The following is a 12,377-nucleotide window of genomic DNA, read 5'->3' as shown; positions in this document are numbered from 1 at the left end:
GTCTGACGTGAAAGCTTCTCTAGTTCTCATTATTTTCCAGGAGATCTGTGCAGTATGAAGAGAGAAACCAGATCAGGGTTAGGCTGTCCTAGGGTCTATTGCCTTGCTGTGGGGATTCGGATTGGAAGTTGTTTTGCATTTGGAAAGGAACCTGAATTTTTCAGGGACCCTACTCGCAATAGACTTTTATAAAAGGAGACTGTGAGACTGTACTGCCTGAGAAGAAGAATCCTATCTTTCCCTAAGAAGCACAATCGGGACCATTGCTGTGGGCATTGCTTCCTGCTGCACATAGTTTGTGTTTTCAGAATCTACTGTGCCTTCTGAACTGGTGGTTGTTGGTGTTTTGGTTTTTTTGTTTAAATTTGCTCCTGCATTCCCATTGCTAAATTGCAAACTGAAAAAAATTATGCAGACCATGTCTGAATGTGCATGTGCTCTATAGCCATCAATGCAAACAGAAATGAGGGCTGAGATAAGTTGGATCCATGGGAACTTTTGTCATGCAATCGCAGCATAAGCTTTCCTCAGGCAGTGAAATGAAGCAGCAGGGAGCTTTTTTGCTGCCTGCGGCTGACTCGCTGCATCAAAGTTTGATGATGCTCCGATGAAGCTCCACAGGGAACGTGATAAAGAATCGTAATTTTCTCGGCCGAAGCACAGCTCTGCATTTGTTGAAGTGCGCCTGTAACCAAAGCCCAGTAGCTGCTGGTTCACACAGCCGGCTGTGTGAAGGCAGGTGATCACCCTTATTTAGCAGTACCACTACCCACGTGACCAGAAAATGGTGGAGGATCTGTATTCCTAGTAAACTGCTAGGGAGCGAGGGATGCTGAAGTGCAGCAGGGAAGCATCTTTACTATTTTTGCAGTAGAGAGGCCTTTTCAAGTCTTCAGAAGGTAAGCGTCTCTTGGCTCGGAGCGGCAGATGTGCGGAAGATTTTCTTATTAAGGGCTCTTTATTGCAGTTACTTTAGACAGAAAAAGGGTAAATGCTAGTCAGCATGATGCAAAGCGCTCCGGACCTCATTACTGAAAGCAGGGCAGCTGTATTTTAATTCTGTTGCAGCTCTTTATGAGAGGAGCTTTCATCAGTTCGGAAGGATTTCTTTTGTCTGAGCATAGGCATGGTGTTTATAATTAGGAAACAAAACTTCACTGCACAGTCACCTAGTGTGCTCGATTATTTTCAGCTTTTTTTGCCTAGCTCTGAGGATACAATTGCAAAAAGGGATGAAAGGGCATTGCCAGCATATATCTTGCTTTTAAAAGTGCTTAATTACTGGTAGCTCCACTGTTTGTGACAGCTCTCATTGTAGGCTACTTGGCATTATAGTTTCGGGGGTTTTTTCCCTATCAACTGAAGCATATGATTTTTGAATTTTTCACAATGTCCTCCTAGAATTTTTGAAGGTTAACTGGTGAAGGATGCAGCCGTAATCTCAGTGGTAAGAGATTCAATTACTGCAAAAGTTGGTTTGTGCAGGCAGTATTTTTTTTTTAATTTAATTATAGGAACTTGATTCAGCTTATTCAGTTGCTTGCTTTTCTGTCTGTGATGAAGGAATGAAAATATTCTTCAGTTCCAAGTATGGTAAGCACATAAATGATAGTGATGATAGTGATATGCAGGAGGCATTGAAATATATAGAATGTAAAAATATTGGCTACTTAAAGCAACATTAAAATGAAATGTATGCAGGCTTGTTTCTTTCTGCAGCCAGAATTCTTCTAAGGGGGCTGGGCAAGGGAAGGATGGGCAGGCAGAGATGTAATTTCTGTCTTTATGTATATTTACTTGGAAAGCAAAGCTGTTTTGAGAAAGGGAGGATGCACACAGCTCTAGCAGCACTATCAGGAGGCATTAAAATAACTGTGGAGGTCAGAGCAGGGAACAATGCACACCAGTCCTTACCCTGCCAAACATTTCTTTCTTCCAGGGCTGCCATGTTTATTCTTTCACTCTCACCAAGGCTCTTCACTGATATCTTATGTGGGGTAGGGATGTACAAAGATCCAAAATAGCCTTTTATTTCCTGGCTTTGATTAGTCTGGCTTTTTATTTGGCTTTGCATAAATCTGGATAGTAGAAAATTCATGTAGTTAGAGACAAATCTAGTTTTTACTTACATTCACTACTTAAAAAACTTAGATCCTGCTGCAAGCAGTCTGTTGCAGTTTTGTGGCATCTCCATATAGAACTCAGCAATAATAGGGGAGCAGTGTTATTTACAGTTTGTAATGTGTCTGTAGGAAAAGGCAGACGAAAAAAAGCCATCTTAAAGCCCCAGTCTTTGTTTGGGCAAAAGTTGCAGCTTGCAAACTTAATAAGAGACAACGTGTAGATGAGAATATGTTTTTGGAAGCAGCTGTGAGTAAGGCTTTTTATTTTTCACTGTAGTGTATTCAGGATTGGAGACACTTCCTATCACATCCTGTATAAATGCCCGGAAAATGACAGTGCTAGTGCAACAACAAATAGTACTGAGGCAGAGGAAGGTGGGAGTGCCATTCCAGTTGCTTGACAGATTTCATAGTTTATCTACTTTGTTTTTCCTTTGGACGTTGAAGGAGGTGGTTTCGCTGTTACAGGATTTTAAGAATTAACTCATTATTAGTTCTTAGTATATCTTGTAGTTTGTGGTCTTATCTACAGGCTCGCACCTGTGAAAAACCTATGACAGCAGCAGATGGGACTTTTTTATTCTGGGCTAACAGATGATATCTGATTGTGTCCTACGCACTGGCAGCAGACTCTAAAGAGCTGTCTGCTGGGCAGTAGCCAGTCTGCTTGTTGAAAGTAGAGCATATAGCTATCTTTGCCCATGTATTTCCCTAGCTGTAATATGCAAGAGTCATGTGGAGGAAAGAGGAGCCCCATTTTCTTTCCTTCTGAATATTACTTACTCAGCCTGGCATTTCCTGTCACTCTGATTCTTTCACAGCATTTTTGCTATGGCTGACATTACTCCTCTTTCCCACACTTCGGCTGGTTTTTATCTTCTACTGCTTCTTGTGGCACTTCCAACTCAGTGATAGAGTTCTGCTTCTGAAGATAACTGGTGGCTTTCTCCATCTCCCATCTCTCTTTGCACATGCCTTTTAGGCCTGCCAGCTGCAGGGTCTAACAATCTTTCCTGGTCCTAAAACCTCTTGCCAGAGCAGGCTTGCATGTTTTCCAGTGTTACTGCTTCTGTAGAGCTTGTGTACCCTGATTAGGAGTCTACCCTGGCTCATGTTTGGGACTTATTTATTTTTCCCGAGCTGATAATTTTGCAGTATGGATAGGAATTCATTTCAGTTACCAATTTGTACGCAATAGGATATTTCCATTTAAATTTTCTGTCTAAAATTCCTACTCCACATTCTGCAATGTCACTTAAATTCCCCTACTGTTAATTGCATCTCCATCAACTGCAGCTTTAAGGGGCACTAAAGTTTGATATTAACACCTTTTCAGACCTTTCCTTTAGGTCATCCATAGCCAAGACAGGGAAAATGTAGCTGTTGGTTATTCCTAAATTTGTAGTAGGTCAGCTAGGAATCTAAATTATAATAACATTGAACACTGTAAGTTGTGAAATCATTGATACAGTAATGCGGAAAAGATGGAAAGATGGACATTTGGCACTACAGTGACACAGATGTGAGAAAAGAAGACAAAGAATTTCACAATATTTAAGGTATTGAGGAAATAGAGATATTTTGAGGATAGGGAATGAGATGATAATAGGTCCAGAGAGAAGCAGTATGAGGGGAGAAAAAGATAGAAGTCATACAATATATTAAAAAAAAGTTGCCACATATCTTTTCCTATCTATCAACACAAAGCTGAGCTTGAAATCAGAAGAGTGTTAGAAAAGTACTAATGCTTTAATGGATGGATGAAAAAAAAATCTGTACATCTTGATGTTAAGTGAATTCTTGTAATTAGCAGCTCTAAAAGTCATCATCACATTTTGCCACATGAGCAAGACATACTTCACCTGTTGTAAGATGCTTTGTTAAAGCATTTTGTTCCAGCCTAGTTTAGGATGGTAATAAGTGTCATCAGTGCTGTACATGTCATCATCTGGATGTACAGAGAAACAAGTCCATTAAGCAATGCAAGAAATTGCCAATATTGCAGAAAAACCAAGTGGTAAAGAGAAATAGCCACTGAAGTTCAGGTGCTAGCTCAGATTCAGAATTAATGGTTATGAATAATGGTTAAGAGCAGCGTGAGGCATTTTAGCATGTTTTCATTTGGAAACAAATGTGCTTGATACAGTGTAGATTGTTATAGTTGGAGGGAATTTTCCACAGTCCAGTGAAGAATAGGCAAGTCCAGTGGGGTATAAAATTTAAAGCTTTCTAAAGATTTTTTGGCTTCTGATCCTGCAGCCTCTCCTCTGTTAACTACTCTCAAATCATTAGCATACTTCCTGAAAGTGCAGATGGCTGCACTGGGTAGAAGGTGCATCCTGCTTTTTCAAGTACTTCGGATATGCCAGTTACATCATTTGGAACTGCAGGTATTCTGATGGTTGGTCCTGACAGCACAGTCTGGCAGGAAAATGGTCACTGGGTCACTGTGAGCCACACATTCTGGAAGAGAAAATGGTTTAAAAATTAGGAAAACTAAAACTGAGTTTTCTCAGAGAATAATTAATTGCTCAATGAGAGTGGAAGACAGGAATCATGTCCCTGGCATCCTAATAAATTTTAAAAATGTAATTAAAAAATAAAATCTACTCTCAGGTTATACTTACAGATCTTTTGAATCAGATTGATTTAATTTCCACTTTCTCTGGTGGCATTACCATGTTGCATTTGTAGTGTTTGTTCAAGAGTGGTTGTTGATTAACAGATCATCCAGATATGTGGAATATTATCTGTAGAATGCTAACAATATTTGCTTTGAACCTACACAGCATATTGCTGGACCTTGTGATCTTTCAATATTGATGGAGGAGCACCCATAAACTCCACAGAAACTCTCCAACTTTGTGTTGTTAATTCTGGTGATTTTCCATTGTTTCAATAAAGATTAAGGAGCATTGATCTAGGCACCTAACAGAGAACAACCCCTGCTCTTAGGGCAAAACTATGTGGTGGTATACAAGTGCAATGCTAAGCAAAGAAATAGGTGTTAAATGATATGTTACTTCTGCCTTAGGATTTGTTACTCTCTGCTTTTGCACACAGAGTATTGTCTTAAGAGAATGTTATTAAAATGGTAATACTAGGAACCTAGCAGTTCTTCCTTTCTCTGTAAGGGGCATAGTTGGAGACAGTGCTGTTATTTGTATGCATTCCAAAAGCACCACCTACCTAATTGTCTCCTGTCCATGTTCATGCCATGAAGTTAGGTGGTTTTGGAGACTCTGGGACCTGCTGCCAACAGCATCAGTCTGGCTTGCATTTCTAAGTCCCCATTTCGGCAAGACATCTAGGTTTGGAACTTCCAATTTCCCTCATTTTATATTAAGATGCATTTTTATTTCATGTGTTTGGAAGTCACATGTAATTGAAGAAGGCTGGAGCCCTGGATCTCTTTCATAGGCCTTCCTGATCCATGGGCATGTACATAAGGTTGATGAAATAGCCTAGTGAAATCCATTATCCCTGTTACTTGGATTTGTCCCTTCATGGCTCTCTGCATCCCTCCATGGTTTTTCCTGTTTCTCTTGTGCTGTGACACAGGGAGGAAGCTGGCAAAGGGTCAGGACAGACAGCCTGTGCCTGCCTAGCAGCAGTGAAAGCAGCAGCATATGCTTAAGAATAGCAACTTTTTTTTTTTTTTTTAGCAGTCTTAAGCTGATGCAAGGAGCGAGGAGAGCCTACCACTTTGACAGGCTTCCTGGAATAAAATGAAGCTTATAGTATAAGTTAAAAAATACGAACAAGGGAAAAGATGCATAGATAAACAGACGCTAAACAATTAATTTGATTGGAGACTAGGAAATGTTTTAATAAAGAATGGTTAAAAATGTATTCACTAGCTCTAAGTGAGAACTTTAACATGTTTTCAAATCTTGTGGCTGTATAAGAATTTTTCTACAAAAAGAATATTACTTCTTATTGTTATGCCTAGCTTTTTCATTCAACTCCCACGCTGAAAATGGAGTAAAATGTTAGACATGAAAACTGAAGTATAAAAACCAAGGAGTTTATGAATTTTGCTAATATTTAGCAATGGCTTATTCTGTGGCTTTCATAAATTACATATATTTCTGTAAAATATGATTATGAGTATGTAATCTACTAGGCAGCAAGCAGTTTGACAATGATGAGTTAGCATTTGCACAGATGTTGATTAATAAACCTTTTGGCTCAAACAAACCACCACAGCTTTTTTAGTTTCTTTTCCTTTTCATACAGATGTGGGAATAAAAGTCTCATGCTATGCATAAATTATAGTGCTCAATCTATAGATTTTTCCTAAACTAATTTGTGATTAAGAACTACAAAATAAATAGCAACAGAAACACCACTAATTTCTAACATATGGTTGCTAAATTCAGGTCTTGGGAGGTTATAAAATTAATCCATTTTTACTAGTCACCTGTATACAGTATAATTATTTTACACAGCTGTGAGTAAAAGTAATTACTTTTTTATAGTCTCAGATATCCTGGAGTGGATTCCTTCCAATATGCTCATTTTCTTGGTATGTGTATAGAGCTGAAGCATAATCTCTGACTGATACTGACTAAATCTTGCACAGTGTATGTCACTTTGATTTGTTGCATACTCTTCTACAGTTTAGGGATCATTAATTCTGCTGAACCTAAAAAAAACACACTGCAGTCTCTTTTATCTCCGAATAGGTATCTGCATAAATTCGTGTTTATTGTCTGGAAGTTTTGTACCAGGGGACTAGTTAGAGGAAGTAATTTTGGGTTTAGTGGGTACATATGCTGATGGGTTTCTTTGTCTCTTAGTGCACAATTCCTTTGGGCTTTTGGGGACTAATGTTCTTGCTTTCTTTCTCTATTTCTTCCTGTGTATTTTCATCAAAGTTTCTTCACACTAAAGCCCAGTATTTTGTCAGTTGTTATTTCTGAAATTCTTATTTTAACACTGCATTTCCTAAAGCATCTCCTTTTGGCTGTAGACACAGTTGATACTGAAGTATATCCAACATTTCTCTGACTTTGCAGAACTTTGCTACCTGTGTAACCTGGAATGACAAGCATCAAAACTCAAACACATGTAGATTATATTAGGATTTGTTGTTAGTCTAGTAGTGTTAAAGGTCTCAGAAATAACACATCTCAGTTATAACAGTTTATGGAGTTACATCTACAGCTGGAAGATGATGGCCAGACTGACTTTCGTCTCTGAGCACTCCAAGTAGTAAAAGTAGGAAGTAGACATTTGCTTTCTTTTTATAAAAAGAAGGCTGTTGTAGTGATGGTGGTGGTCTATAAACCTGTAATATCTTTTCTGAACAGAAATGGCTCAGAAATTACAAGCCACAAGTGTGAAGTCTATGACAGAATACAAAAGATGTGCTGTTTGGATATAAATGTGAAACAGCAAAACAGTTTAATTTTTAAAAATGAAATAATATGTGTAGTGTTTAATTGTGCTGACAGAACGGGTTTTGCTGTTCTTTTATATGAGGTGAGATAAATGTTGGAGTAGTGTCCTGGTTTTTGGTTTTGACTAGCATAGAGTTCATTTTTTCACAGCTGGTACAGTGCTGTGTTTTGGATTCAGTATGAGAATAATGTAGATAACATGCTGATGTTTTAGTTGCTGCTAAGTAATGCTTGCCCTAAGTCAAGGACAGTTTTGGTGTCTCATGCCCTGCAAGCGAGCAGGTGCGTAGGAAGCCAGGAGGAAGCGTAGCTGGAACAGCTGACCCAAGCTGATCATAGAACGTCGTGCCTGGTGTATGATCTGGGGAGCTACCCAGCAAACGGGGGACTGATCGTGGCTCGGGGATGGAGTGTGGCATGGCTTGGTGAGTGCTGAGCAATTGTAATGTTCCTCACTAAACCCCCAAGTCTAACTTTGTATTCTCCACCCCATCCCACTGGGGTGGAGAAAAATGAAGGAGGGTCTCTGAGATGCTTAGTTGCCAGCTCAGCTTAAACAGTGACAGGTAGCTACAGAGATGGGTGGTAGCAAAACACCCCTCATGTATTTGGTAACATATTTTGGCTCTAAATTTATATGCATTTCTGTAATTGTAAACTGAAGAGGAATGGAGCAATTAAAAAAACATTTTGTGTATACCCACCCTTGATGTAAATTGCAGTTTGTGGAGTGTTTGAACAATTGCTTTAGGTTCTTCTAATGCTTTTACTTGCTTCTAAGTAGGAAGGAATTCTTGTTTTGTCTGAAAGAAGTTAGACATCTTCCAGGTGGGGTGATCAAAATTATGTGAGACCCATCAAGCAGGCCAGAGCTGGGTTTACACAAGATACTGCATACTCTGGCAAAACACTTAACCCTCCTTAATGCTAAGGCACTTTCAGACAGAGCTGTGCTCAGACTCAGTAGACAGGCTTTACTGGATAAATGCCAAGGGCTTTTTCATACCTTCCAAGGAAAATATTCTCATATCCAGTCCCTCAAGCTCTCCTTTCTATATTTTCCTGGGCTCAGTACTTGCATAAGGGTGGTGTCACGGGGTGGGGATGGGATGTGTTCAAAGGAGAAGAACTCTCTGCTGCTTGTGTGCTGAAAAAGTAACTCAAGGAGTTTAAGTTCCCCTACTTGTTTTTGTACCTAAAATTTCACTTCCTACATTATTCTTCAATGCAGTTCCATTTTTCTGCAAAATTAGTGAGAAAGTGGGCTATCAGCAGGACTCTTACTTCATCCAAAACCAGAGTATACCTGCATAATGTGTGGAATTTGAGAAGATGAAAAAAGCCTAAATGTCTAGCCTCTGAATAACCTTTCCACTGCATTTCATCTCCACTCTTCACATTTGGTATCCAAACCAACCATGTATTAATATGCACAAAGGTGATTTCATCCATGTCATTTCTTTGATTCATCATGTTTTGAAACTTTATAAAAAAACTTTTGTATCTTGTGAAAATTTAAGAATAAAATTATTTCTCTATGTAAAGGGAACAGCATGGAGGAAGCATGATTTACTTATCTAGGAAAAGTGCCTGGCAGTGGTGGGGTCCACTTCAGATGAAACATCTGCAATGATGAATAAAGAAAATGAGAAGATGTGTATATTTTGAAGTCCAGCTGGTGAATAAATTATGATGACAGTCACAACTGGATTAATGTTAATCTCTTTTGCACGTTGTAGGTATTTATTCAGAGCAGTGCATTACAAGCATATCTTGTTTTAGACTACAGAAATTGACTTCTTGATAATAATAGCTGCAGAGCAACTTGGGAAACTGGTGATAGATCACAGATGACACAAGGGTGAGGCAACACAGCCCATAGGGATTATGACATATTGCTGTGAATATTCAAAGCTGCTCTTTCCAAAATAGCAGAATGCTGCTGTACCTAGAAAAGTCAGGAAGGATAACTTTAATTTTGAGAAATACTGATTTGAGAGGGCATTAAGAATTATTTAAAGCTTATTAATTTATTGAGCTGTAAGAATGTCTGAACCAAAAAAAGAGCAGTGAAAGTATTTCAGCCTCCTGCCTCTCCTCCTTTCAAATGAATTTGGTATCTGTCTCTGATCTGCCTTTGAGAAACGAGGGGGTTCAGCTGCTTCTGAACAAGATCATAGACCTGAATATCAGAGCAAATAATCAGTAACTTGATTCCCAGTGCAGCTGATCCTTAAATGACTGGTCTGTGTACAACATAAAAGAAGTCATTTATGACACAAAAAACCTTAATTGACTTTGACCTCTGTTCCAAGATCCCTTTTTTATCAATCCAGTAAATCATACCTGATTAGAATGGGCTTTCTAAAGTAACTTAATTTATTTCTTCAATAGAAGCATTCATAAAAAGGGGATCAAAAAAAAAAATCTTTCTTTATTATTTTTGCCCACATCATCCATGCTGCACCCTTATGGCAAGGCAAAGAATTTTATAAGCCAGAATTTTGAAAGCATGTGAAATAGTCTGTGGGAAAGGAAGAGGAAGTAGCTGCATATTTTAAAGTTTCTGGAATTTGACTTCCATTGCTAGGGTTCCTGCTGAGATCTGTTGAGAGCTTCTGCACACCCAAAAATTACTCTGCAAGGTGCTGAGCTGCTCAGCATAAATCCATGAGCTGCTCTCAAAATCCATCAGAAAATGTGAAGCCATGTCTGTAGAAAACAATCTTCATCCATATCCTCCTCATTCTCTTAGTGACAGCAATTCTGAAGCCATATTTTGGGGCACAATATCACAGACATTTAAATATGGTTTTAAATATGCCTGTATTGCCCATTAATTTATGAGTGAAATGTTGACTGTGGCATATGAAAATGAAGAACTTTCACTGAACCTAAGGTGTGTGTGTTTGGCAAGGAATGTTTAATGTCTGTGGGTAAAGCACAAAATATTTGGAAAAATAAGACTAGCTCCCAGGGCAGACTTCCTCTTCTCCAAAAAGCCTGTTGACTGTTTTGACAGGACATAAGAACCTGACACAATTAAGAAAAAAACAAACCACCAAAAACCCAGGACTTAATCTCTGCTAAAAAGCTTCTGAAAGGCAATAACATTTTATGTAATTGAATAAAATGGAGAACCTTGCGTCAGCAATGCTTTTGGCAACTGGACTTTTTAAATTCCTGCTTTGACCCAGCTCTTGTAGGACCAGAGACTCTTAATTTCCAAATTTAATAACCCAATATGAACAGTACAGATTTTTGACATTAAAAACACTGTGTCAGCAAAATAAAGTTAGAAATTCTCCAACAAATTCTGATACTGTTTAACTGTAATCTAGTAGTAGGGATATTTTTTGAGTATACAGCTTGTAGTTGAATTTTATAAGAAATTCAAACAAGTGTTTCATGTGCAGCTTTTAATACCTAGAAACGTACTGTTCTTCACAAATATGATAAAAAATTCTGGTTTAACTCAGCTGCAGGAGTCCCATTGAAAGCAGAGAATAACTTCAGAATTTTGTTGTGAAAGTGTAAGAGGCCCTAGAGACAGCAACAATACCAACTCAAGTATATATGTGTTGAAAAAAAAAGTAAAAAGAAGATGCCACAGGGAGAAAAGCAGAGGTTATCCCAGAAACATAATGATTTAGGATCATTCTGTTCTGGGCATTACAATAATGTTACACAGCTCTAAATTTGTGAATTAAGTACTTGTGGGAAATTGCTTTCTTTCAGGTTATAATTGTCACTATTTCTGTAGGCATAAAGTATATGAAACTCAGTCATGCTCTTTTCATACAGAGGAAAATATGATCTTCATTCTTAAACAATTTTTTTGTTTCATACAGAGAAAAGTGTCTCTTTTTAATACTGAAAGCCTGAAATTTCACTGTCCTGCTCTACCTTACTCTTCACACAGCTTTGAATATTTTCTTTCAAATAATTTCCCCCAGTAATTTCCAGAGGCTGTGCAGGTAAGGAATTCCCATTTGGTCTGATAAAGCAGTAAGATATACCACAAATTAATTGTTTGAATGACAGTACCAAAATTCTATTCTTTCCAACCAAAATATAAACCTTTAAGTAACCCGTAAGTCATCATCTGACTAATCCTGAGCTGGTTTAATTGAAGAACTCTTCATAGTTTTATTTTTTAAGGGTTAATAAAGCCCCACATAAAATCCAAATCTAAATTTAAAATGGGTTAGAAATATTCATACTCTTCCCCCCACCCTTTCCACTACAGTTATTTGCCTTAGCCAGCTGTTAGTTACAGCACTTCTTTTTAATTAGGATTTCTCTCTAGTTAGTTCAGCTGAGTGAATCAGACTTCATTACACATATTTTACTATGGATTGTATAAAAACAAAAAAAAAAGGGCAAAAAAAGCGCCAAATACTCTAATGATTTATTCACATTATCTGTGTAAGCTGTAGTGGTATTCAGTGCTTCTGAATACAGATAATTGTACAGAGTAGGGGGGAAAAAGGAACTGGTACCTTGCAGGCAATTTGTGCCTTCGTTTTATTAATGAACAGGATGCTTTGATCAAATTTCTTCACTATTCTGTTGCGTATTCTAAGAGAAAGTGTTTCAAGCCTTCTTTGACAGTAATTAAACATATTCCAGAATTGACATGTTTTGTAAAAATCATTAAGCTGTTCATCTCTGTGTTTATGAAAGACATACAGTATGTGGGGATAAAATCAAAATTAATAAAATCAGTTTTTATTGAGAGACAAGTCTTGGTTGTAAGCTGAGCAGCCCAAACATGTTTGACCATGGCTTTCAACTGTGTTCTCTATGGTCTCATGGAAAACTGGGAGTTCACTAGTTTGCTGGTCTG

At 38.1% G+C, this 12,377-nt stretch overlaps 1 protein-coding gene across 2 annotated transcripts in view; it reads left to right on the top strand.

Moving 5' to 3' along the window:
- Positions 1-12,377, top strand: part of PRUNE2 (prune homolog 2 with BCH domain) — a gene marked incomplete at both ends in the record, with an annotated part of 127,637 nt that overhangs the window by 91,371 nt on the left and 23,889 nt on the right. The window lies entirely within an intron of this gene.

Source organism: Fringilla coelebs, assembly GCF_963513975.1.
Source record: "Fringilla coelebs genome assembly, chromosome: Z".
Lineage (NCBI taxonomy): Eukaryota > Metazoa > Chordata > Aves > Passeriformes > Fringillidae > Fringilla > Fringilla coelebs.
The sequence above is the reverse complement of the archived record's forward strand: the minus strand, read 5'-3'. Positions and strand labels throughout refer to the sequence as shown.